Below are 27701 nucleotides of genomic sequence, written 5' to 3'. Positions count from 1 at the left end.
TTGGAAGATTTGTGTTCAACAAGGACTGTATTTTACTGGAATTTCGCGCAAACCTCAGTTTAAAAGTTTATCTAGCAGATATTAATGGTACAGTTGTCTGAAACAATAAGGCTTTGAGTCAGCTTAGTTTTTAAAATCTGCCTTCAAAGTTGGAATTTAAGGCCACAATGACCTACCAGAAAACATATGTAGGTGGGAAAAGCACATTATTGCAGAAGGTCACTATCTGGGAGACCGATTAAATATACGGGATCCCGGCCTTCATGCTGCAACACTATTGGTCACTTAACATTAAATAGCTTCCATTTGAAAGGACAGGTATGAGGGGGAGAATTGAAGGGACTGGTACGCCTTTTAGAAAACAGGCCAAATTTGCTACTGAAGCATTGCATGCACCATAAATGGCAACGTGTTTACAGACAAGTGAGTGACCGACAAAAGAGTCATTCCTTTCCAGTCAGGAATACCTCTTTCTCAGCCTGCTATCATCAGTAAGAGAATGGGAGTGACCATAACTCATGAATAAAGCTACCTCCTGGGGCCTCATATTTACCCACCTGAAAATGTTTCATGCAAGCTGTGACTTGAAATGTTGAAATTGGCAAAGATATTACGGTATGTATTAACCACACTGCAGTGGGTTTTTCCACTATTGTGAATGGAAGTTGTTCTAACTTCTCGAGATGTAACATTGTTTAAGTGGCATCTTCCTTAGCCATGAGTTGTTGTTTACGAGGCAGACTGAAAGACAAAAATAGTTGCGTAGAACTGAGGTAACCCCATGGCACACAGAGATTTTTGAGACCTGAAGCGTCCAACTAAACTGTATGATATATCTAAGATGAATTTGCCCATGGTATAATGAAGAAATGTCACTGTGGATAATATTGTTAACAGATGACACAATGTTATTCAAGTTGTAAATACGAGAAGACAACGTATTGATACTATTATCAATAACAGAAAGCACTTTATCCAAATGATCATGAACAATTAGTCTTAAACACGCAGCAGCTTCCATTTGTGAATGTTTCCAAATGTCATTATATGTAGCATAGATACACCTTTTTGAACGCAGAGACTTAAGACCCAATAAAAAGTCAGTTCGGTCCATGTTTACCAAAAGGAGAGAAAAAGTTTGTTTTACAGCAGACAGTGTGTAATGTTCCAAGCACAATTTCCCTACCGAATAGGTGGTAACTTGTCCGGAGTGTTGAAAATGTGAATAACGAGGGTCAGGTATGCTTGCCTTAAACCTCGGTGGGGAATTAATAAAACAAGCATATCCACTGGCCACAATAACCACACGTTTGGACTTGAAAGTGTGGAGTTAAATGTACCATTCTGTAACATACTATTGAGCTGTTGTTTAGCGTAATTTGTGAGATGTTGCCAATTGTCAAATTGGGCAAAGGGAGGAATGTTTGGTGCATTCATATCCTTTTTGCCAATCCTAGACAAGTAGTCTGCAGAATTTTAGATTTCAGAAAAATCACCTGTGCTGGAATTAAGCAGGCTCGAAACAAGGTATCTATTCCCTGAACTTACCAAGATTTTGTGCCCCGAACTGATTTCATGTCAATGGTATCCTGCCAATAGTCATAGCTTTTCATGGCTAATTGTATAACAAACAAAACTGTATATATTAGTTTAGTTTGAGTAAGCATATATTTATTTGCTATTGTAGAGATAAGTTTAAGATAAAAATATTTTGGATCTAATGTATTGTGTCCAGAAAAATATGTAAATGTATCCCTGTATGCTCCAGTATGGAGACCTCATCGGATCTGCCTGCTCTAAGAAGCATCACTCTACACAAAGGATTGAGAGTGGAGAACAGCCTATGGTGGACCTTGAAAGGAGAACCACTGCAAACTAGTTTGTTCTGCAGTTTGAGAAAAGGGATCCACATCCCAGGTGTAGTAATGTGTACACAAAGTGGGACCCAAACTACTCCACTCCATTCCAGTTCCAAGTCCTTTATGATCAGGAAAGAGGAGGTGCTCTTTCGCATACTCAAAGAAATGCTGTGCAAGGAGGGGTGGTGTTTGCCTGACATACAGTCTCCCTGAGTCAAGTGGACATCACCTTAAATTTGTACTTTCTGCTGGAGGAGTGAAGGATCTACTTGGAGTGCCTTGAAGCCTGCCTACTTCCTCTGTGTATAGAAACTGGCCTGCTGACAGAGGGAAGGGGTCTGCCCGACTATGCAACAAGAGAGACTGTCAAGAAGGAGAGAGGCCCAAAATGTCTTGGGGACATCTGGAGAGAGTCGACTGTGTGACTGCAAGCTAGAAGTAACCTGCGCTGCCGAGGGTCTCCCTGGATCTCATAATTGGTCCCTGTCTGGAATCGCCTCAAGTACCGGTGTCATTGGCACAGCCAGGCTGCATCTCCTGGGATCAATGCACAAGCCAAACTGTGGCTGCATATGCCATGACCACCACATTGGCCTCATTTGGGTTGCAACTGCCATTGGCCAGGTTGGGGGAAACATTTGCTGTGATCACTGCACTAGCCTGATCAGGGCTGCAACTGCTATCAATCCAGGTGGGGCTGCATCTTGAGTGATCACCACATCTGTCCAGTCAGACCCAGATTGGTTAGGACCTTTGCATCATCCCAATCAGGCTGCAACTACCTAATTAAATCCAGGCCGGGCCCAGAACCTAGCCTCTGCCCAAAGAAGCCACAGTAGCAGGGACCGCACTTACGCCAAGGCCGTTGTGCCACAGGTCTAAGCCAGGTGGGTAACCGAGAGAGACATGTCTCACCCCTTGCCTACCCAGCACCCTTGTACCATCTCTGCTATTAGTATCCCCCGCCTATGGGAGTGAGGAAGGACCACCTGATCCGAAGCAGCAAAAAAAAAAAAAAAAAGAGAATACAAGGGTGTAAAAACTGTGGTAACTGAACTCAGTGCGCCTTTTGACATGTGGGGGAAATTAAGACTGCATCTGAGCAAGATTCATACTTTTACCCAACTACTAGAAGAGGGAGCACACTATGAGGGGAGGGGACATAGGGGGTGTCACCTGTGTGCAACTGGCAAGGAAACCCAGCAGCGGGTGTAGCATCATAAAGGAAGATCATATCAAAGGCACTACTCTGTACTAAGTTGGAATATGCAGTATTTAGAACTGCTGTTTGATTAAAAGTACTTCTTTTGAAAATAAAAAAAACATGCACTGGGCTGGACATTGAAGTTATTGTGTCTGTTGGTTGATTGTTTGCAGAGTTTGAGCATCCCACACTACCTTTTGAGAAGCCTGTCACTGCTCGCACTCCCTATCCTGAGAATCAAATGCAGAAGCAGTTGCCCAGTTTGATAAGCCATAGTAGGGTGGACCCAAGGACGGTACTTGAAGCGGTCCCTTCCAGGAACCAGTAATGAGAGATCAGTTGGCAAACACCCCAACACTCAGGGTTGTGGCTCACTAACCTCTCTCTGCCTGGAGGACTGCTGAACGTCCGACAGCTGCCGTAGGTCTAAAATCACTCACCAGATGCAATATTTCATCATCATATTTTGGTGGGATCTGGGAACCTAGCACTCCCCTTTTTCATAATAAAGTGATTTTTGACTTGTAATTGACAAAGCTATTGTTGTGAGCTTTTGTGCGTAGAAGAGACTTCTAGGCAAACTCAAGTGTATGCCCATATTTTACTGGGTCCAGGACCCAAAGATCTGTTGTGATAGTGGTACATTAACTGTAACAACCAGAGAGCTTCCCCCCAAAGGGAATGTCTCTGAATTATTGAATGAATGGCTGATGCTGAAGATTGTCACTGCTATCCAAAGCATTATTATGATCTCAATTGTATGACATCCTTTCAGCAGGATACTTGTTTTTGTTAGACTGATGGTGGTGCCCTGTATTGTGGTCTGTAATATTGTTCTGAACACTGTTAGTAGTAGGGTTGATAAGGCTGCAAGTATGGCTGGTGTCTGAAGGATTGAAATGTCCCTCAGTGCAAAGATTGTCCTCTACCTCTGGCCCATGAAATGAGCATAGTCACCTCTGTTCAAGAACTACCAGCAACCTTGCAGTGTCGAGTCATTTTGATTGATTGGGAAGCCTTATCCACATGCCTTCCAAACAATGGCTCTCCCTCAAAGGGCATTTCACAAATCCTACTTTGGACCGCTGGAGTAAATGACTTGGAATGTAGCCAAACTTGCCTACAAAACACAGCAGAACAAGCTAGCATCCTGAAATCAGTGGTTGCTACACCACATGGGGGTTGTCAAAATAGTTCTTTATAATCATAAAGCAAACTTTGGAGGTCTTTACTTAGTACTTTAGGAAATTGAACAATAGGTTGTTTCGAGTAAAGTAATTCTTCATCAACGTGATGTTCTTTAGACGACTGGTAAGGAACTCTGGATTCATATCCGCCACCTTGACCTTCTGCTGAGACTGGAAGGCTTGTGTCTCCTTCCTCATAGTCATCAACTGGATGCTGGTAGTTAACCTTTAGTTACACCGGAATAGAAGACAGACAAGAAAGCCCAATGTCATCAGAACCCTCAGTATCTGAAAAGTCATCAAGGTGGCAAAAGTGACACTTTGCTTGGAGAGAGATTCAGGCAACAAAAGAATTGCGATCCTTTGTCAATAAAAGGATAAATATTTTACCAGCTGTTTCGCCTACTGAATCTCCATTGACTGAACCACAGTTGGTGAGATCATAGACACAGGTGTTGCTGTTGATGATCGTGAGTCACTGCCATTGGAGACAGGATTGGAAACATCAATGGGGACACATCAGGTTGTCATCAACGATAGTTTCAGCTTCAGTTTTGCTTTTTTAATTGGCACCTTAGCCACCGGTTCCATCAAAAATGTCGGCAACACTTCAGATGACAGACTTCGATCTCTGGTAGCTTTAGGCTGCATTTTCTTTTGAATCGCTTTTGTGGTCATCTGGAGGCAGAATCGATCTACAGAAGAATATCGGGCATCGACCTTCATCGGCATGTACCCCCTTTTTTGGACTTTTCCTGGTAGTTGTGATGAACCTTCAGTCATCTGCAGGTTAGGCTGTATCTTGGACTATTGATTTTTGTAGCAATAACAAAAGCCTACTCTTGCTCGCTCTTTGAGGGTTTTCTATACCCAATCTCTAAAGGCATGCTGTGACCACTGCCATCACTTTCGTGAACATCTGAGATGCACTGGTGAGGCTGAGTGGGAGCATGGCAAACTAAAAATGCTCTTGCCCTACCTTGAAACAAAGGTAGTGCCTGTGGGACTGAAGGACATGGATTTGAATATAGGTGTCCTGCAGATCCAGCGTTAACATTCAGTCTCCTGGATACAGGGCAGAAAAAAACAGAGTCAACATGAGCATCGTGCCCTTTCAGGAAGACGTTATGAGGGTGAGGATCTAAAATAAGACTAAGACCTTCAACCTTCTTCAGGAAATAACAGGCATTGCTGTATTTTCATCAGGGATTTACTTTGAAGTGGTGGGGGCACCAAGAATGCCAAATACCAAATATAATAATTTTTTACCAGTCTAAAAAAAATAAATAACCAGGAATAGCTGAACCAGCATGTCACCCTCTCTTGAGCCCTTAAGAATTCTAAGGTCACAGTTAAACCCAATCCGGAAAGGAACTGCATCTCCGGTGATACAATTGGGACTAATATTCCATTTAGTCCCATAATTTTTTCCATTCACAATAAACAAAGTAAGCCTGTTCAATGGCCCCTACTTCTTACTTGGCTCTCAATCACAGAAAACAGGCATTCTCTATATAAATTTGAGAGCTACATCTGTCATGTAAACACTGCACCTCACTCCCTTTAATCCAGATGATAGAAGAATATTTAAAGGTTTAGGGGTACTATAACAAGGAGTACAAATCTGGACAATTCGATTATACAAAGTAAAGCACCAAACAAACTATGCCAGATCTGGGCCTGCAGTGCAAACTGAAATTATGTTTCATAATCCAATATAAAAGATCACATCCCTCGAACACCCTCAAAGTACTTCAGAAGGTGCATGACCTATTGAATCAAAGTCCAACTTCCCATCTTTCACGGTAGTCAGTGAAATCTCTAGGGATGATGCTTGCCTCTGTTTATACACAGTAATTAATGGCTCTCCGATGCCATTCCCAAGTCTTTTAGAAGACACTGCATAAAATTATAAATAAATATTAGTTAGGAAAAGGGATTTTAATCCAGACATCGGAAAACCTTTCAAGGGAGGAGGTCGATATGGCTCAAGCAACACCAGAGATGTGAGATTCAAGATAATGACATTAACGAAAATACCAGTAAATTAAGATAAACCTGAGGGATGGGAGGAAATTAACATACCAGTACCTCACTAGGGATCCTGGACTAGGGGGCGGGTTGCAACACGGAGGCCCGCTTTCCGGTGCACCTACTAACCCACGACAAGAGATTGTGTGATTAGCACATAAGTTTTCTATGGTTATTACTAGTTGGGGGGCAGAGGGGAGGGTTGCTTTATTATCCTGGGGAGGGGAGAAAGAGGTTGGTTACTGAGGTCCTTGAAGTTACCCACACAACACACAGTGCCCTTCCCTGTTCAAAACAACTGGAACACCATACACACACACAGGAACACAGCCAGGGTAGGGTCCCCTCCATTGCATCGTAGATTTGGTGTGGGATGTGTTAAGTACAAAATAATATCCTGGAATGTCTGAGAGTTAAATAATATGACTAAACGATAAAAGGTCCAGCCCTTCCTGAAATGAAGGGGAGTACACATAGCATTATTACAAGAAACCAGTTTAACGGCTAAAGAGGGATTGGTGTTACAGAAACGCTGGAGGGGACACAAGTATTATACCACATACTCTGCTTTTGCTCGGGGAGTCCTGATCTGGGCGCGACATGATGTTCCATTCCAAGTCCTGGAGGAAAAGGTGGATACAAATGATTGATACATGATAATTAGGGGGGCAACGGAGAGGGGGGGACAGATATAACTATTGCTAATCTATATGCCCCACCGTGGATCAAGCCTGATTTCTTGACGACCTGTCCACAGTCATATCGGCATATATGCCCCATGCAGTCATCGTCAGAGGAGTCTTCAGTTATGTTAGGCACCCTGAACTTGACTGGTCGCATTCCCCATTACCGGACTCCCCTGTCAGGAGACTAGCGATGAAATTTAAGACTTGGCAGACCCAATGGGCAGTTGCGGATATGTGTTGGATGACACAAATGGATACTCTTGAATATTCCTTGTACTCCACACTCCCTGATTTACATGTCCGCCTTGACCTATTTATGTGCACAACAGATAATCAGGTAGAAGTTACAGACTTAAAATTCATTGCCAAAACTTTCACAGCTCTGACCCTGTTGTTATTATGCTGGATAGGATGCCAACCCGCACTGCTATTTGAAGTTAGTGAATAAATGTCAACACTCTAGGTCATCCACTTTTCCATTACGCCGTTGGGGAGGGGATCATGGCTATTTTCTGCCAACGAAAACACAACCTCTTCTATACTAATAGAATGGGAGAACTTTAAACAGTAATAAGGTCAATGCATTGCAAACATGGGGAAGTATGCAGAACACTTTTACGAGACAGAATGTCCGGAAGCAACACTTAAAAAAATAGAAAAAGGACGCCCTACCACACGCAGATCTTCAGCAGACATTGCTGTTAGGGAAAGAAAAATTAGCAGAGCATATTGAACGATTACGCTGCTTTGATTACAGGGAGTACATGATACAAACACATGCAAAATGGGACAAGGCAGGGCACACTACTTGCATGGTTAGCTAAAACAAATAATACTTGTGGCACACTCGCTCAATGAACATGCGGTGGTGATGTCAGTAGACATTGAAAAACATTTGGGAGCTTGTACTGGGAATACCTCTGTGAGGTGATGCATAAGATGATGTGGGGAGAGGATTTTATTGGGTGGACCGGCCTGCTGTACACAGTCCCCAGTGCAAGGGTCAAAATGGGTGGGATAATATGCGATTCCTACAAAGTGGAATGAGACACAAGACAGGCATGCCCACTGTCCCCATTATTATTCACAACTGTGGTTGAACCACAGTGTGTAATGGGAGGATGGGGCTACACTATGATGAGTTAGTAGTGCGAGGAATAACAAATCATATTGCACTATATGCAGATGATATGCTGCAATACCTTGACAATGTAAGAATGGAATCTCAGAAAGCTATCCAATTGCTTAACGGCTCTGTATCTATTTCAGTGTTATACATAAACTGCCATAAAAAGTAATCATAGGCGTACAATCCGTTCCTGCTCGCGTTTTTTTGTGGATTTTCGGCACATTCACAATCCGCGAACTCGCGCGAATTTGCCGAAAATTCGCACGCAGCGGATTTTTTTTTTGCTTGGTGATACAATTTTGCGGCGCGCGGCGTTCACTTACCGTCATTCAGCGTTTGCAGAGTTGTTTTTCTCCATATTTTGCGTGTGCTGCGCCATTTTGGATCTTGCTGCGGGATCCCGCGGGAGTTTGGCGTTCGCGATTACGTCATCGCGGCTTGCCACCTTGCACAGCACGCACCGCGAGAGTTCGCAATTGCGAACACGTAGATGCGGCGAGCAGCAACAATCTCGCACTCGCGAAATTTCAAAATTTGCAATTTTGCACAAGAATCCACCAGCAAGCAGCATAAACCTTCTAAAAATGATGATTTTTATCAGAATAACTCCTAAGGTTGACATTTGCCTGCACTTTTTTCGCAAGGAGTCCATTTTGGGGGGGGGAAGTGCCCCACAGTCTCCAACTTCCTGTTCCTGTCCAGCAGGCTCCTCCCAGTGCTTTCTTCATGTGCTGGTCACTTTCATTTGGATCTTGACCTGGAAGCGTATTCATGCCTGGATAGATGAAGATATTTTGTCACCGTTACAGGCAGGGTTTCGCTGCCATACTAGTACCATTGACCAAGTTTTTAGATTTGTTTTAATATACTGGAGGGTAGTTCTACTTGGTGGGGGTATGCTGTTTGCAGCCTTTGTTGACCTCAAATCAGCTTTTGACTTGGTCCCTCGTGTCAAGTTGTGGAAAGCCTTACACGAACAGGGCATCCCAACTGAAATTTTATCTTTTCTAATTAGATTGCACGAAGACAATTTTGCCCAAGTCCGTTGGAACCAGCAGGGAAGCGTAACAGATAAATTCCCCATTGCAAGGGGAGTACGCCAAGGCTGTGTACTAGCCCCAACCCTCTTTTCGCTATACATCAACAGGGTGATCAGGTATTTTGAACAACAACCGACCGACGCACCTAAGCTGGCCGGGAAACTGATCCCCCTGTTGATGTTTGCGGACGATACCCTGTTAATATCAAAGACGCAACAGGGGTTACAGAAGGCTATAAACGTCTTCGAAGCGTTTTGTGCAGATCATGGCCTTGTTGTCAACACAGCTAAAACAAAATTCATGGTTTTGCATAAACGGAAACACGTGAGAGGGAAGGTGGCTATGGACGGGGCCCAACTTGAACAGACCCAAGTCTTTATCTACTTGGGCATTACTCTGTCCTATAAACTAGATTGGCAGCAGCATACCAATCAGCTGGTTACGAGGCATGCTCAACTGGCAGGGGCACTCACCAAGGAATTTTTTTTATCACATTCTAGGCCTATTACTCCTCTTTTAAAAATTCATAATGCTAAGGTGGGAGCAGCAGTCCTATATGGGGCGGAACTCTGGGGGACCAGTAACCTCAGTAAGTTGACGGTCGCTCAAAATACATTTTTTCGTAATATTACTGGACTACCAGCATCCACTCCTTTGATACCTCTCCACTACGACCTGGGAGCTCGTAGCTTTGATGATATGGCTAAATACAGATCTGTTGCCTACTGGAGGAGATTATGGGTAACCCCGGAACTCCTCCAGTATGCTCAGGGCTTCCTCGAAGTTAGAGATTTAGATAAATCCCACAAAATTCAGTGGATGAGGGAGGTTAAAATAATGTACATGGCTATGGGCCTATCTGCATTATGGCTTGACCCCGTGGGAAATGTTTTCCCACCAAAAAAAATACTTCGCGAGCTGTATTGGAACATGGTTGAGCTCAGGACAATTGGACGTTATATAGATCCATCATTTACTACTAATTTCCTAGAGCTCAAGCATGCCCCGGCCCTAGAACCCTATTGGGACTGGATTACTATTCCAGGGGACCGGAAGAAGTATAACCAATTAAGGGTGGGGACACTACCACTAAACGCATTAACCGTAAAATGGCATGGGAAACAAAGTTCGGTGTGCCCATTTTGTCCTTTTTGCCCCGACCAAAGGGAAAACATAGGGCATGTAATGTTTGCCTGTCCTGAATATAATGCACCAAGAAAGTCGTGGCTCAAGCCAATCTGTGTTCAGTTAGGCTTTAAAACTGCTAGCGAGGCAATTAGGATATTAAGAACCGATACATCCCAGCTAGTAGTTATAGCCATGTCTAAATTTTTACATTGGATGTGGATAATCCGGGCCCGTAAAATGAGTTCCGTGTAACCCCAAGGCCTGCTGATATGTGCTGCTTATGTTGTAATTTGATTAAGTAATGTGCATAGAAAATTTGACTCTCCTAGCAATGAATGTATTATTCTCTTAACATAGATTCTTTTATTGTTTCTTTATTTAAAAGTGTGATTTTTAGCTATTTAAATTTTTGTAATTATATATGAGCTGGTAAGCTTTTTTAAGGAATAGTGGTAATGCTTGATTAAATGTGGATCTATCATCTATGGGGTGGGGTGAAATGTATTGTTAAATGTCTTTTATGATTGAAAAATATCGAATAAAGACTATTTTGATTTGATTTGATTTGACCTGGAAGGATTACTTTTTGTGGATGCTGCTGGATATTTGGATTTGAGGCCTTTTTGACTTTCTTTGGATCACTTTTGGATTAGAAATCAACTTTCACAAGTAAGTTTGTTTGGGGCATTACAGTTGCTGCAACTACAATTTTGGAACTTTTTCAGAACATTAAATAAAATATATTGTGGGTAGCCACAGTATCCAGTAGGACCAGGCTTAGTTATGGGTGCATGATACAACTGTTTTGTTGAATTTAAACATCATTGAGGGCATGGATGGCATGGGATTGTGCTGATTTTTGTGTGTTTTTTGATTTTTGGGGCTGCTGTGGGGGCCTTTTGCCCAGGGGTAGTGAGTGGTGCATGGACTTAGTCTGTCTGTGGGGTCTCTCATGTAAACATCATGGAGGGCATAGATGGCATTGGATTGTGGTGATCTGTGTGTGTTTTTCGTTTTTTTGTGGTGTACTGTTGATGTGGACTGGCCATGTGGGTGGGGGCCATTTTTAGTGCTGGTACAGGAAGGCCCTGGCCATGTGCTTGGCGTGCAAGGGGCCATTTTGAAGGCAGGCAGTGTTCTCAGGCCTGCACCCATTTTGCCTAGCTTTCATCCATTATGCCCAGGGGTAGTGAGTGGTGCATGGCCGAGTCTTTCTGTGGGGTGTCTTGAATTTATTTTAAACATCATTGATGGCATGGGATTGTGCTGATTTTGGTGTTTTTTTCCGATTTTTTTGGCTGCTGTTGGGGCCTTTTGCCCAGGGGTACCCAGTGGTGCATGGACTGAGTCTTTCTGTGGGGTCTCTCATGTAAACATCATGGAGGGCATAGATGGCATTGGATTGTGGTGATTTTTGTGTGTTTTTCGTTTTTTTGGGGTGTACTGTTGATGGGGACTGGCCATGTGGGTGGGGGCCATTTTGAGTGCTGGTACAGGCAGGCCCTGGCCATGTGCTTGGGGTGCAAGGGGCCATTTAGAAGGCAAGCAGTGTTCTCAGGCCTGCACCCATTTTGCCTAGCTTTCATCCATTATGCCCAGGGGTAGTGAGTGGTGCATGTGCCTAGTCTTTCTTTGCGGTGTCTTGAATTTAAACATCATTGAGGGCATGGATGGCATGGGATTGTGCAGATTTTTGTGTTTTTTTCGATTTTTTAGGCTGCTGTTGGGTCCTTTTGCCCAGGGGTACCCAGTGGTGCATGGACTGAGTCTTTCTGTGGGGTCTCTCATGTAAACATCATGGAGGGCATGGATGGCATTGGATTGTGGTGATTTTTGTGTGTTTTACGTTTTTTTGGGGTGTACTGTTGATGGGGACTGGACATGTGGGTGGGGGCCATTTTGAGTGCTGGTACAGGCAGGCCCTGGCCATGTGCTTGGGGTGCAAGGGGCCATTTTGAAGGCAGGCAGTGTTCTCAGGCCTGCACCCATTTTGCCTAGCTTTCATCCATTATGCCCAGGGGTAGTGAGTGGTGCATGGGCCTAGTCTTTCTGTGGGGTGTCTTGAATTTAAACATCATTGAGGGCATGGATGGCATGGGATTGTGCTGATTTTTGTGTGTTTTTCGATTTTTGGGGCTGCTGTTGGGGCCTTTTGCCCAGGGGTACCCAGTGGTGCATGGACTGAGTCTTTCTGTGGGGTCTCTTTCATGTAAACATCATGGAGGGCATGGATGGCATTGGATTGTGTTGATTTTTGTGTGTTTTTCGATTTTTGGGGGTGTTGATGGGGCCTGTCCATGTGGGTGGGGGCCATTTTGAGGCCTGGTCCAGGCAGGGCCTGGCCATGTGGGTGGGGGTCTAGGGGCAATTTTGAAGCCAGGCAGTGTGCTTTGTTGTGTCATAGGCCTGCACCCAGTCTGCCATGCTTTCATCCATTATGCCCAGGGGTACTCTGTCAGTGGTGCATTTTATTGGTCTTTCCATTTTGGGGGGTAGGTATAATAAAAATGCTTACTTGCAAACTATTAATTGAAGCGCTATATATGCAACATTTATTTAACTGATGTTCCTCTGGCTTCGTTTGCTTTTAGGTGCAGAAAGACGAATCATCAGCCTCATCGTTCCTCATCAGTGCCAGGAAGAAGTCCTGCTGCGGTGTGTGCAGCACGTCGTCACGTGTGGCCACAGACAACTCTGCAACTTGTGCAACTGCGGCCTGCTGTTCTGAAATCTGAAGAAGATGGCCCCAAAAAAAGTTGCCCGTAGCTCCTCTAGCAAGAAAGTTGCCAGTAAGGAGCAGAAGAAGCAAGTGGCGCCACTTACCAAGGAGACTGGTGTGACGACCGCCACATTTTTGGGGATAAAAAAAGTACGCCTGCAGCAGCAGCGGGGTCTGCTGGGGACCAAGCTGGGAGCAGCACCTCCGCTCCATTGGGCTCAGTGCCACCACCACCACCACGCCAACTTAGGTCCAAGCCCTTGAGTGCTGCAGAGGCAGCCAGTATAGTTGTTCAATCACCATCGACCAGTGATGTTGGCTCATCGCAAGAAAGTAGCAGCATCCCTCAATCAACACAGGTTGTTGTAACTCATCTGACGAGTGTTGAACAACCACAGCCGCAACAACAACCACATGTGCAAGTACAAGCCCAAGTACATGTGGAAGGAGAGGCAGTGCAAGGAGAGGAGCAAGCAGAGGTGCATGGAGCGGCACAAGTGCCCACAATAGTTGTTCCTCCCGAAGTAGGGGCACATCAGGAAATCGACATTCAAGCCGAGGTATCACATGAGGAAGCCACTCCTCCTGATGATTCATTGTCTTCCAGATCCCCAGCAAGGAAAAGATCAAGGATGGTGTCTACTTCTTCTTCAAGCCCCCTTCCTTCTGATGATATGGATGAAACTTGGGAACCACCACGGCCGTCTGAGAGTGAGGCACACCATGATCTGACAAAGGTAGCTAAGCGTAAAAGGAAGGTCCCCGAAAGTCTCAGAGTTATGGAGTGTGATGATGACGCTGAACAAGACGCAGTCATCATAGGCGTCACTCCAGCCTCAGCGGGCATGCAGCAAACAGACATTTTTACTCTATCCCGAAATGCTGCTGAGCGTGATGATGGCGACGTGTCAATGGGACCACCACCAATGCAGTTAACTAGTACACCACCACCTACAGCTTCCATATTTTTCTCGCCAGAAGGGACCTCCATCCACCTCGACCTCCATTTCCTCAATTAGTGGTGCTGTAAGTGCACAACGTACTAAATTACGGCAACACACATCCTCCAGTTCATCTGGCATTAGCAGCATTACCAGTATCGCCTCCTCCGCTCCCCACAGACATTTGAAGTCCGCAGTTTGGGACTTCTTTAGTGTTAGCCCAACAAGGGAAAACATAGCCAGTTGTACCATTTGTAAGGTTCGAGTTAGTCGTGGTAAGCTTGGTACCAACTATGGTACCGGAGGCCAGAGAGGTCATCTTGAGAGACAGCACACTGTCAAATGGCTGGCGCACCTAAGGGAGATCAAGGATGCCCGAATTGCAAGTCAACAAATTGTATCCGTCGATGTTTCATCTGCTGATGACGAGGAGGAAGAAGAAGCGTCAGACATTTCTTCACTTACACCCAGTACCCCTGTCAGCAGCAGATCTATGAGCCACACTAAGAGTGTGGGAGAGAGTGAGACACCAACGCGAAAAAGTTCATCACGGAGCGTAACTGGGTCGCAGAAGTCATCATCATCCCGTAAATTGGTCCAGCCCACCATTAGAAGCATGTTGTTTTCAGAAGCGCCATATGAACGCAACCACCCAATGGCGCGTCTGTATAACAGTAAGCTGGCTAAAATGCTAGCGCTGGACCTTCTCCCTTTTTCTTTTGTGGAAGGGGTGGGTTTTCTTGAAATGGTGGCAACGCTCTGCCCTAAATGGAAGGTTCCTAGCCGGTTCTATTTTGCCAGAGTTGCGATTCCAGCACTACATGAAGATGTGCTCGAGGTGATTGGGGCAGCTTTGCAGAAGAGTGCTGTTCACACTATACATCTGACAACAGACATGTGGAGCAGTTGTGCAGCCACTGATTACATGTGCATCACTGCACACTGGGTCTCTTTTTCAGGGGTTAAAGGCAAGATAAACGACAGGTGTTGATGAGGACAAAGTTTATAAAGCTGCTCGGAAACATGCAACAATAGCCATGTTTGCCATGGAGAAAAATCATACAGCAGAAAACATTTTGCATGAGTTTAACACAAAGGTCTTTCAATGGCTGTCCCCAAGAAAACGCATGATTGGTTATGTTTCCACTGATAATGGCACCAATGTAGTTAAGGCCATGGATATGGGTAACTATTTCAGAGTGCCGTGTCTGGCGCACTGTATAAACCTGGTTGTTAATAAATTCTTGAGTGAAGTCCAGTCTCCGAGTTACTGACCACCTGCCGAAGAATGTGCACACATTTCAACCATTCTTTTAAGGCCCGGAAGCAGCTGAGGTGCCTGGAACTCAACCTTCTACATGCTTGAGCGTCTGTATGAGCAGTATGCGGTAGTCGATCAGTATTTCTTTAAACTGGGTACACCTATGATGGACATGAGGATACAGGTGGAGCAATGGCACCTAGTTAAAAGCCTGACAGACATGCTTCGTCCTTTTGAGGTCTTCACGCGTGCAGTCAGCAGGGAGGACTGTAATTTGGGAAAAGCTATCCCATTGTTGAGCATGCTAGAGCACCGACTGAAGGCGGTGTGTTCTAAGTTTGAAAAAGATGGAAAGGAAGAAGCATTAGAGTTGGCGGAGAAGTTATTACACCACCTACTTGGCGATGATCGTCTTGAAATGATCAAGACAGAACAGCATTACATTTGTGCTACTATTCTGGATCCACGGTTCAAAAAGGCAGTGGCAGGCAGAGTATTCTTTCCTTTTGATGACGCAGATGTTACAAAGTACAAACATTGGCTAGCTGTGTCAGCCACTCGGTTTGAAAGAGAACGGCAGGAAATTGAAGGAAAAGGCAGTACATCAGCATCAGCAGGCCGTCCGCAGTCAAAAAAATCCCCTTCTGCATTTGTGGCTGTGGCAGAAGTGAGTTATTTGCCCTCTCAGCTGTTAACGACACCAGAAACCGTATCATCTGCACCAGACACAACAGTAATATCGGGTGATGAAGAGGATTGGCTAACTGAGCTTGGGTTTGCTTCTGAAATGGTCCCAGAAAAAAATAAGCAAAGTGGAGGAACCCAGGAGAACCTTGAGTTGATGGTGCAGGCCTATCTGAATGACTCAACAGAGGTCCATCTTTCTCATGACCCATTGGCGTATTGGCATGGGAAAACAGTTGCTTGGCCAGAGATCACCAACCTGGCTTAGTAAATGTAAATGTATTGCGACTTATGTAGCGCACGTATCACACGAAGGCATCAAGGCGCTTGCCTTGGGAACCCGTCCTGGCTTTTCCCTGTGAGATAACACCTACTGGGTATCCCCAGGGTGAAAGCCAGGAATCCCGCAGCGGGTGGGCCGCCGTAGTGGAGATTAAGCAACTATTGCCCAGAGTTGCAGCGTGGGACCCCATGATTAGAATAGGCACCGAGGCGAGAATTATCGAGTCCGTGGACATTTTTAGGCTCAGGACCCTGCCGCGTCGGGAATTGAACCCTGGTCCCGGGCCAGACCTCTGCATCAGGGTCTGCCGCTCTAATCATTGAGCCACACTCCTCCGCTATAAATTACTTGTCTTGCCCACTTGCAAGCATGTCTTCTGAACGTGTTTTCAGTGCTGCTGGTGGCATTGTAACTTCCAAAAGGACCCGCCTCTTGCACAAAAATGTGGAGAGGTTAACAATGATCAAGATGAATCAGCACCTCATACCACCAGATTACAAAATACGAGAATGCACGCAGGAAGAAGACGAGGCGGACACCAACTTAGATGAGGGAAGTTCTTCTCTGTTAAGTGACCTACTCCCGTATGAATTCGCAGAGTTTGAGGACGAGCTCTTCTTCCCTGACACCGAGCCTTGAAAATAAATGAGTCAATGAATCACTAACTTTCTGTTTCGTCCTTATTCACTTTTATTCCTGTGTGTCTCTTTCTTTGTTTTGCAAAATCTATATAACAAAAACTTTAATCACCTAATCACAAAAAACAAGCCCATCAGCAGAACTGTCTTCACTTATTTGCTTATTGATTTGAAGGTGCCGCAGTCTTCATTCCTCAGGTTCACAAGTTCACAAGAACATGCTCCTCTATCCTCCTCCTCCAGACTACTATTACCATCAAAGCAGATGGCTGGATTACGCCCAATGAAGAAAGACTCTGCACTTGTGGGGGTATTCTACTTCTTTGCGGGTGAGTAGACGGCTCTGGGGCCATTGCTGGGAAGGTCTAGTACCGGATAAATGTGTTTTGGAGAAAATCGGAGCAAAAAAAGTTTTTGCCTTTTTGCTCATTATCATGTTTTCGGTGGCCTGTTTGGGGGGTTCCTGGTGTTTGTGGGTGGGTTTTGGGGTCTGGGAGCAACGCTGGCACAGTCTAATTTTGATTGCATTTGTTTTCCAGGACATCCATGGTGGAAAAGTAGAGTTATGACCTTGCTGCACAGCACGTTTGGACAGAATTGAAAGAAGGCCGAAAAATAATTCTAAGTATGAGATTTTCCATTTTTGCTTTTTGCCTATTTGGGGGTGTTGTGCTTTTTTGCGGGTGGTTTGGGTGGGTCTTGGGGCATTGCTGGGAAGGTCTAATACCGGATAAAAGTGTTTTGGAGAAAATCAATGAGGAAAACGTTTTTGCATTTTCTGACATTTCGCTCACTACAGCATTTTTGGGGGCCTGTTTGGGGGGGCTTCCTGGTGTTTGTGGGTGGGTTTTGGGGTCTTTGAGCAACGCTGGGTATGGATACTTTTCATTGCAAGTGGTTTAAAGAAAATCCATGGTGGCAAAGGGGAGTTAGGGCCAAGCTGCAGAGCGCGCGTGGAGTGATGTTGGAAATTTGCCAGGAAAATTACTAAGTCCCCACTTTTGTAGTTTTGCTTTTTGGCTGTTTGGGGGTCTTCTACTGGTTTCCGCCTGGGTTGACGGCTCTGGGGCCATTGCTGGGAAGGTCTAGTACCGGATAAAAGTGGTTTGGAGAAAATCCATGAGGAAAAGCGTTTTTTGCACATTAACTTAGGGCTCGTTAGGGTTAGCACTAGCAGCAGGGTTGCATGTGTTTCGGGGTGTTCTAGATTTTTGCAACTGAGTTCTGGGGTTTTAGAGCACTCGTGGGAATGTGTAATTTTGGTTGCAAGTGGTTTGAAGAAAATCCATGGTGGGGAATGGGGGATTTGGCCTAGTTAAAGAAAGCGTTTGCCACTATTCTTAACTTAGGGCTCGTTAGGGTTAGCAGTATTGTATTGCATGTGTTTGGGCGGGGGGCTGTTTGTGGGGGGGGTTTGCGAGTCTTGGAGCGATGCTGGGTATGGATACTTTTGTGTGGTTTGAATAGAATCCACGGTGGGTAAGGGGGGATTTGGGCCTACTTTACTTTCAAAGTACGTTTTGTCACCATTTTCTACTGGGCCTCGTTTTTTGAGATCTGATTGGGGGTCTTCTACATTTTTGCGACTGGGTTTAGTAAGGGTCTGGGAGCACTGCTGGGAAGGTCTAATTTTGTTCTAAAACACAGTTTACAGTACACCTAGCTTGAGGGGACGGATCCGCTAAATTAATTCGCCCTTACTTATTTATCCTTCAAAAGGAGACTCAGACAGAGTAGGCACTTTCAAAAATATTGTACTGTCTATTAGGAATCTCAAAGTGTGACTACACAGCGTACATACCTTATATTTATTTGTCAGTGGTGATCTAATATCACTTCTTGTTTTTCCATCAATAATTACAGGCCGAGTTTCAACCTGTGCAATGGGAAGAAAAGGATGAAGTCAGGCTTCACATTAGCGAGCCGCAATTCAGCATCCGGCAGGCAGTGGACAGGGTGTCTTCTGGTCACCAACATTGATGGACGGAGCGTCAGATGGAATGGAGGAGTCCTGCTAATAAGAGGAATGGTTGGATGCATCTTACAACTTCCCAAATTCAACAGGACAACTACAACAGCTCCCTCTCCCTCTACGCAAAGCTACGAACCTCCTGGCGTTTAGGAAAGAGTTGAAGACTCTCCTCTTTTCTGCGTAATTCTTTTGACAACTGTGCTGCTCCTCTATGTGTCTGTAGATCTCAGGCCTCTTTGCAAAAGCGCCGGGACGCCCCCTTGGGCAGCCGTGCGCTCAAAAAATAGGCCCTTAACATAACATAACATAACAACAACATTCAGATACAGTATCCGTTCTTTTCTAATTATCTTTTAAGTAATGTTATTGCTGTGAACTTCTCGGAGAGTGACTCTGCATTTGTTTGATCTCTGCTTCTAAATTCATCCCTTCAGCCATTGGATAGGTTTTACTTCTGCTATTTTTCAAACCTAATTTAATGTACGAAGTGTTTCTCTGAGTGCAGAGATAGGCAAGTGAAAACGCATAATTATTACTGCAGCCCTGTACTGTCGCATTCTTTCATTCACGGTTGTCGAAAGTACTAGTTACTTTTTAGTAACCATGCATGCAGTAGTGCATGCACTTCCTTTATGTCACTTAAAAGATTCATGGTTAGCTTTGTACCCAAAGATTTGTTTATCTTCAATTATTGTTTGTTCATGCTGTGCTTTTTTTTTTTCTTCTCTCAACAAAACTTTCCCAAAAAACCCCATTCCCATCCATTTTCCAAACCCTAACCCTCTTCCCCCGGGCTGTGTGGTTTTGATTGATTTGTGACTAAATGACAGCAATAATTCCACACACTTGCTGGGGAGGATAAGGTCATAGCAACAGGATGGTGAAGGAATCCGAGGATATATTCTTACTCAGCTTGACACCGAGTCACTATTGGCAAATGAAAGCAGATTTTCATGTGCGCCATCAACTTGATTGGTCATCAAGAACATCCTCCTCCTAGACGTGGCAAATGAAATTATTACGCTGCTGTGTCCTTCACCTTCAGTACTATTTCTTGTAATAGTAGCCAATGTCAAAGAAATTCAACGCAAGTAGTAGTTATACTTTAAATACTTTACCATTTGTTAGGCTACATTGTGGCACTATTCTAGAGTACTGTCAGTTGCTATATTCTCTATCGTACCGTTCTAATGCTACGGTAAGGACAAACAAGGTTTCATTTGCTATTTTTTCAGATGCTGCAACTGCCACTATGTAACACCACAAGTACCACCGCAATGATGACATTTCATCCGCCCAGGATTGCCAACCTTAATCGCCATTTCGCGTGCAGCCAGCCCTGTGCCTAGCCCTATTTCCAAACACAAATTACAGCTAAGATAAGCGTTTGGGGGGAGGTAGTATAATGAAGTATTAGGAGAGACGAGAGACTGACACTAGTCCTAGGACTATTGAATTCACTTACTCTGTGAGAGGCACTTAGTTTTGAAAACATTTGGGCCATTAGTACTTACACAACTTGAATCAAGATGCCACTTAAGTTTCAGGACTGTTAAATCCCCACCCACCAGCCTCAAATCAGTAAAAAAACACGTATGCTAAGATAAAGTTTAAAGTATATTTATATATCCAGTAACATAAATCTCCCGCAAGACCCAACCCCCCCCCGGAACCCCAACGAATGTCCCTGAAAACGAAGACCAAAAAAGTAGAAAACCCAACTCCCAATTCCCACCCCCCAGAAGTCTTTAAAAAAGGGGCAAGGGACAGTCTCCTCCTACTGGCTGCTGTTGACTTTTCGGGCCAGGTCAGCATGCTCCTTGCGGAGGGTCTCGAGCAGGGTCTTGGTGTTGAGGAGCTCCTGCTCGAGGTAGGAAACCCTCAGGGAAAGGCGGTGCATCCTTTTTTTGCAACTGCTGTGGGGGGCAGCTGATTTCTTTGCTGCTCGGTGGTGGCGGGTGGCTGCGGTACCCCGGCTCCGTACCGCTGGAGACCTGCGCTAACTGGCTGACCCAGGGAGCGCGGAGGAGGATGCAGGTGTCGCCGTGGATGTTGTTGATGTACTCTGCGTGTCCTCCTCCTCCTGGGCCACCAGCCGCCGATATTCGGCGACATTCGGCGACAGTCGCCTCCAGCCTCCGTTGCCGGGCCCTTTCAGCCAGCTCCTTCCTTGTTGGTTAGGAAGGAGCATCTATATGAAGAAAGAAAGACATAGTCTGTAACCAATGCTCTTTAAGATTAACACAAAATGATTCAGCAGAAAGTTGTGTCACAGTAGAACTAGCAACTTGGAAGCGCAGTACATAACTATTGTGGCCAGTATCTATCTAACCTCCCACTTCTTCATCCTTGCTCTAACATTAGTGGGAGTTTAAGGAATCAATTCTACGAGCACTATGGACTCACTCCATTAGAGTCGACTATGACAGTACACCAGTCTTATTCTTCTTCTTCTCTCTTGTTTAGCAAAATTGGTACGTTAACTTCTGTAAGCCGGCATAATGCCAGCGCAGTCAACTTGCACCCGAGAAAAACAGACTACCGCCATGATGAGTGAGACAGACTTGCGTTACTGTACCAGTCCAGTACATGCAGGTGGTGATGCTCTTACTTTTCTATTACGGGTGGCACTGAGAATACTCTGTTACAAGGGCTACTGCTTAATTAATTTAACTTTCACCCTACAGTGCCAATGAATAGATACTAGAAAAGGAAAATGAAGAAGATAAATAATCGGATTATCTATCACTGCACATGGTATGTATTTGCTTACATATGGGATGACTTTAGGTGCTTTGCTTTTTATTGAGTGAACAGTGATACATCCACACAAGAATGACCGAGTTCTACTAAACATATTAACAGATGTAGTGAGCGGCCATCGTAATAGCCGGATATATGCTGTGCTTGCAATACAAACTACTGCTACTATTCATGGTAGTATTCGGACAAAATGACAACTTCTTTTCCTTGCTTTTCCTACACTGGGATGGACGTGCGGGTGCGGTGTTACATGCTCTTCTAAGTAACACTTAGTTCATCCAGTGACCGTCTACTCTCTCGAGATACACATATGCTATCTAAGAGTCAGATAGTACCATGATCCAGGCATCCATCCATTCATACTATATGTCAATCATTCTTCTTCATGTCTCTCATCTGGACAAACCTTACGTTTTCTCACGGGGAGCACACTATGCAGTCTGCAATCTCAATAAGTAAGGAATATAAGAGCTTACCACTGCCCGCCACTACCATGGCAACCCGCACAGCAGTTTGGTCCGGCACTTGCACCGCCTCCTCCCCAGAACTTTCCTCCTCCACCTCCGCGCTGGGCCCAGCACCAGATGTTCCACCTACAAAGTACATTTAAGAATGTTAGATGTCATAGACATACACCAATCACTAGTATTTTGTCTAGGAATGAAGAAATGTGAATACCAAAAACAAGCTAATAATTTGTGACTGTCTACTCTAAAGTAAAAATGTCCCTTTTTCCTGGAAAGGTTGTTGTCTTGCTGCACTTTTTGGCACAACTGATGAATGCTTGCTTTTTAACACGCACCATTTGTCTCATAACAGACAGAATCTTCACTTCTAAGAACAAATCATCATCACTAGGACGGAGGGACCAACGATTCAGCACCAAAAAGAAAAATTAAAGTTCAAACCAGGTGAGGGCTCGGCTCGCCCACAATAAATGTGTGAAATAAATCACTATAAGCACTTTTCCATTTTTAATCAACCGTTTATGTTTTACGACAAGCTTGATTTCAATACATATTTTTACTTTTAATAAAGCTTTAAAACTTAAATAGACTCTGTGGTTTTTGGTCATGAGTGAATGGGCAAAAGGTTTTGCAATTTGCAATGTATGAGCCCGTGCCTCTGACACTTCTGGACTCTGACTCCGTACTCTTGTCCTGCGTTGGATAATCATCATTGGGGATCAATCATCGATGAATTCGGGAGCTAAATAACTCTGCCACACTATCTAGCCAGTAAGGAGATTGGGGGTTCTTCAAAGTCTGATATCACGGAGGTATGTGGAAAGTCGACCTGTGCCTATTATAATTGATAAACAATGCACTTTAGTGTCCATAGTTCTGTTTGTACAGATTTGTCCCTGCAACAGTAGTAGTATGGATTGTCCTCCTATCCAAACCAAAAGTAAAGTAGTATCTTATTCTTTCTTGGTGGTCATTCACCTTTTTATTGTTGGTAATTGTCAAAGCATAAACATTTAGAAGACTTGAAAAGACATTATGGACAATCCCAGAGGACTGCACTCAGAGCTATTGCTGACTAGAATGGGAGTTTCATTTTACACCTTTTGCCAAATGTTCAATCTTAGTTAGCTACACAGACAGACAAATAAGAATAATCTAGTAATCCCACAGGGAGTCATAGTCGAGGCAGGATAAGAATTTAGATACAGTGCACAAGAAGATCAAATACGATTTAGAAAAAAATCGAATGAGGAACGCTAGGAAAAAATAGGTACTCTATATTAAAATTAAAACTTACCGGAGCCAGCAAAGGAGCCCTCGCCTGACCGATCCTGGCCTGGTTCAGCAGCAGCAGCCTCCTCCAATGTCCTCTTGCCCCTGGGGGGAGCTGATGTACAACATGAAAGAAAGAAAGACCTAAAAACATGGATGATTGTTGTCAACCAAATCAAACATTTCAAAAGAACAATAACAAAATCTTTTGGCGAAATAGCAAATAGACAACTATTGAACGGGAAAAATTGACCTCTCATGTGGTCTACTACGATATTAGTATTGCTTGATTTGCGGACCCTCGACTTGGAAAGTTATGCAACTCACTAAACAAACTACTAAAAAGGTTCGCCTAGGATTGGCAGGCAGCAATCCGCAGCACGCGAAGTGACAGACAAACTCCATCGTGATTGCAGATCAGCAACAACACTAAAAAGTTTCCTACTACATTAACCAGTCATTAAAATACTCAAACTATCAATCCACCACCACTATTTCTTCTTATTGCCAGGTGTACAAAGGAAGGACTGGACTGGAGTCTGTAGGGTCAGATTTACAAGCCCCTTGCGGCTCTTTTGCTCCATTGTTGCGTGACTTTAGTGACGCAGAGGCATAACAAAAGAGGCGCCATGGTGCGGCATATATTAACAACGTGACGCATATGGGAGATGCATCACGTTGTAAAGCCCTGCGTCATCAGGGGGCGTTCCGGCGCAAGGGAGGGCGTTCCTGCGCAGGAACGCATCCTAAAAGTGGCTGAGGGAAATCTACAAGATGTCAATCAGTCACTTTTAGGACAATGATGCGTGACTCAAACCCTGCGCCTGCTTGAAGCAGACGTACGGCTTGACGCAGCATTGGGGAGATAGGGCACCCCAGAGCACTGCTGGAGCTGCGCCAGTGTTGTCACGCAACTCCAGCAATGCGCCGCCTTTACGACACAGATGCGTAAGGCTTCTGTGACGTTTTGGGCCCATGGTGCGCCACATTGTAAATACGGCGCACCATGGGTGGTGGTGGTGGCGTGGCGCACAATTACTGGCGCATCCCTGCTACTTTGCAATTGAAAATCTGACCCTTAGTGTCTAGCATTACGCAGTTCTTTACACTACACTCATACATAATTTCTCAGGCCAATGAAATGAACACAAAATAGAAAACAAATAAGCATAGTAGCAAGGCTACTGAGAAGGAGAGCAGTGCACCTGAAATGCACAGAAGATTTTGAAATATAATGTACCTACAATGTAATCGGCAGCATTATTGCTCTTGGTAAAAAACAAAAATTTGCAATATAATAACACACAGAGCGGGAGAAAACAGAGTAGTGATGAAATAGCTAGAAATAGCTACTACCACTCACCAAGCCCGGGGATCTCGACGCCGAGCACGTCCAGCAAGTCGCGTTCCCGGTCCATGAGATCCGTCCAGCGGTGGGTGACCTGGTTGTAGGTGCGCCGGACCCCAGAGTTTTCAAACATGGCCCGGCACACCTTCTCCCACCGCTTCCGGCGCTCCCGGATCCCGTAGCGATCTTGCCGCCTCCCATGATGGTCTTGGGGAGGCGGCGCTGGACATGAAAGACTAGTGCGGCCACCTCCTCCGCACTAAAAATCTCCCGAGCTATAACTTGCTCCCCCCTCAAACGCCCGTACGGGAGCCGGGCACGGGGTGCGGGACCCTTCCCCTTCGCGGGCTGCTTCCCGGCTCCCTTTACCATGGTCTGGGCAGAAAGGTAGGTAAATAATAAAGAAGAAATAGAATAGGGAAGAAGAAAAGAGTTAAAAAAAGTAGTTTAAAATTAACCCAAAGTAGCAGAAAACACAAAAATATAGAGCTAGAAAAATAGAGGGATAGATAATAAGTAAAATAGAACAAAAAAAAACTTCAAACAAGCAAAGGATGGCAGAGATTGACAGAGGATACAGAAAGCAGGCCCAGAACCATAGCAATGAATGGAAAAACAAGATAGCCGCGCCCGTTGACGACCGCGTGGGTAAGTTCGCGCGAGATTTTCCCCGCAATCACACGCAAACATGTACTAGCGAGCCGCACACTTTGCGAGATTACACATAGCGCCCGGAAACTGAATTACGTCACGCAAACAAGATGGCCGCGCCCATGTACGACCGCTAGGGTAACTTCGCAAACGTTGCGCTACAAGCGGCTTGCGAACACGCAAAAAATCACGCAAACAAACACGCCGCAAAAAAAAAAAAACGTGTATTCGCACGAATTCGCGGCTTCCGAAATCGATCTCGCACGAATTTGCGCCCCGCGAATCGCGCGAAATTGCAGAAAAACGATTTTTGCAAAACTGAAAGCACTTAGCAGGTGAAAAAGTTCAATCTTAAAATTAGTAACAATTCCCTCTAGTGCTTCCTGAGGGGCCCCTCCAGAGTTCAGTTGCCTACTTGCAACTATTCTATGACCCTGCTCTGATCCTCACAGCAGGCTCAGAGAATAGCTACAAGTATGCCAAAGGTCCTGCTAAAAAAAATTAGACTGCAACAGAAAGCAATTACAGATAAGGAAGCAGGTGCCAGACTGGAAGTTCAAATTCAGTTACACATTAATCAATCAGCCCCTAATTCATTCATGTCAGTTGAGGCAGGGCAGGTGTGCTTTCCCCCCCATAATCTACAGTGATGAAACAGATGGTGGCATGGGTGAGCCAGAGGGTGGCAGTGGTGAAAAAGAGGGTGCTGTGATGAACCAGACGTAGAAACAACATGGTCGCGACCGTTGCTACCCGACAAGTAAGTTCGCGTTTGCGAACTGGTAATAAACCCTTGCGAAACGGCAGAAACACTTGCGAAACAAAACAAAAAAAATCCGCTAAATTTGCGAGAGTTCGCGGATTTTGCGGATTGCGAATCCGTAAATACGCAAGTTCGCGGATTGCCAATTCGCAAAATCTGCCCATGCTTAATAAAAAACCTCTTCCAACTCAGGCCATCACAATGCAATGACTTACTCCACCTGGGACTTTAGTGGGGACATAGGCCGCTAAAATATCTGGGGGGGGTCAGACTATACATGCAGAAGCAAGATTTGTTGGTCGGGAACATGAGCAGGCCTGTCACTGCCCTACAGTTGGGCATACCTTATTGGAATACTCTTCCACGGTCAGTGGCACGACGAGTAGTCATTGCAAAAATGATAGCATTACCCCAATTATTGTACTTCTTCTCTACTCTACCGGAGATAGTACCCAGGAGCAAATTTCGGGGGCTGGATAGTTTACTCCTCAATTTGAAATGGGGCAAAGGAAGGCGTGGGGTGGCGCTAACCAAATTACACCAGCAGGTAACAGATAGGGGATTTGCAGCTCCAGACTTTGAAATTTGAAACATACCATCAGGCAGCACAGATGCAATGGATCACGAGATGGGTACATGTTAAAAGTAATGATGATCACCCCGCAGAAAGGGATACACAATTGATTTTAACACCTAAATAGGTACAAACAGAGCACCATGGGTTGTTGCAATAGCAAAATACTGCTGGCTGGGATACTTACAACAACATAATAACAGAGCACCTTAATTCTCCAGACATCCCACTTCAATTCATAGCAGCCCTCCTGAAGAGCAAGGTACTGTGAAGACAGGCAGAATGGTCAAGGCTAGGAGTAGATAGACTAGGCGATTTCGTTGCAGACAGAAAGGCACGATCCTTTGAGGAGATTCAAACTAAATATGACATCCCAGCAGGTCACTTCCTCTGTTTTGGACCAGTGGGAGTGACGATAAAGCAAAAGTTGAGGCTGGGCATGGCAGAACCCAAAACAAACCAGAGTTGTCATGTACTATACACAACTGCAGGTAAACAGAAAGCTACAACAGGGCTATATCAAGCCAAATATGGGCAGACATATCTAAACCATTACACACACACACACACACACACACACACAGACAAATGGGTGGAAGATGTGAGCGAGCCCATTAGGGAACGCAGTGGGTGTGGCAATATTAGAGAGAACCCTGAAAATATCCTGCAATGCTAGATTCCAGCACACTGGATGATGCCTGTGATGCATCTCTCCATTACAGCTAGACGAGCATGGTGGACATGATCAATTATGTCACTGCGCGCAATATCGCTACACTGCCAAAAACATGCCTACTGTGCCAGTTTCCACGCTCAGCTAAGTTTAAGGTTACAATAAACTCAATGACCTGGCATTGATATTAGCAAAGCACAAAAATAAAATGAACTGAAAGCGACAAATGGCCCTACAGTGACTAAATGTAGAGCAGAACCAAATGGGCAACGTATAAAAGCATAAATTTACTTACAGACACCAAGAAGGGACAGGGTTCGCTGGAGGTAGCAAGCACCTGGGATGAACTACTGTAAATTATACATGATGCACTGTCAGCAAATAGCTTTCCCTATCGAGTCACGCCCACAGTCTCATAATGCCAGAAC

The 27701-nt window shown here is 44.8% G+C and overlaps 1 protein-coding gene across 2 annotated transcripts in view; it reads right to left on the bottom strand.

Annotated features, from left to right (window-relative positions):
• Window positions 1-27701, bottom strand: part of TRAPPC11 (trafficking protein particle complex subunit 11) — a 607699-nt gene that overhangs the window by 506101 nt on the left and 73897 nt on the right. The gene's annotated exons all lie outside the window — the stretch shown is intronic.

This window comes from Lissotriton helveticus, chromosome 2_2 (assembly GCF_964261635.1).
Source record: "Lissotriton helveticus chromosome 2_2, aLisHel1.1, whole genome shotgun sequence".
Taxonomy (NCBI): domain Eukaryota; kingdom Metazoa; phylum Chordata; class Amphibia; order Caudata; family Salamandridae; genus Lissotriton; species Lissotriton helveticus.
Note: the sequence above shows the minus strand (reverse complement) of the source record. Positions and strands in the feature narration are given on the sequence as shown.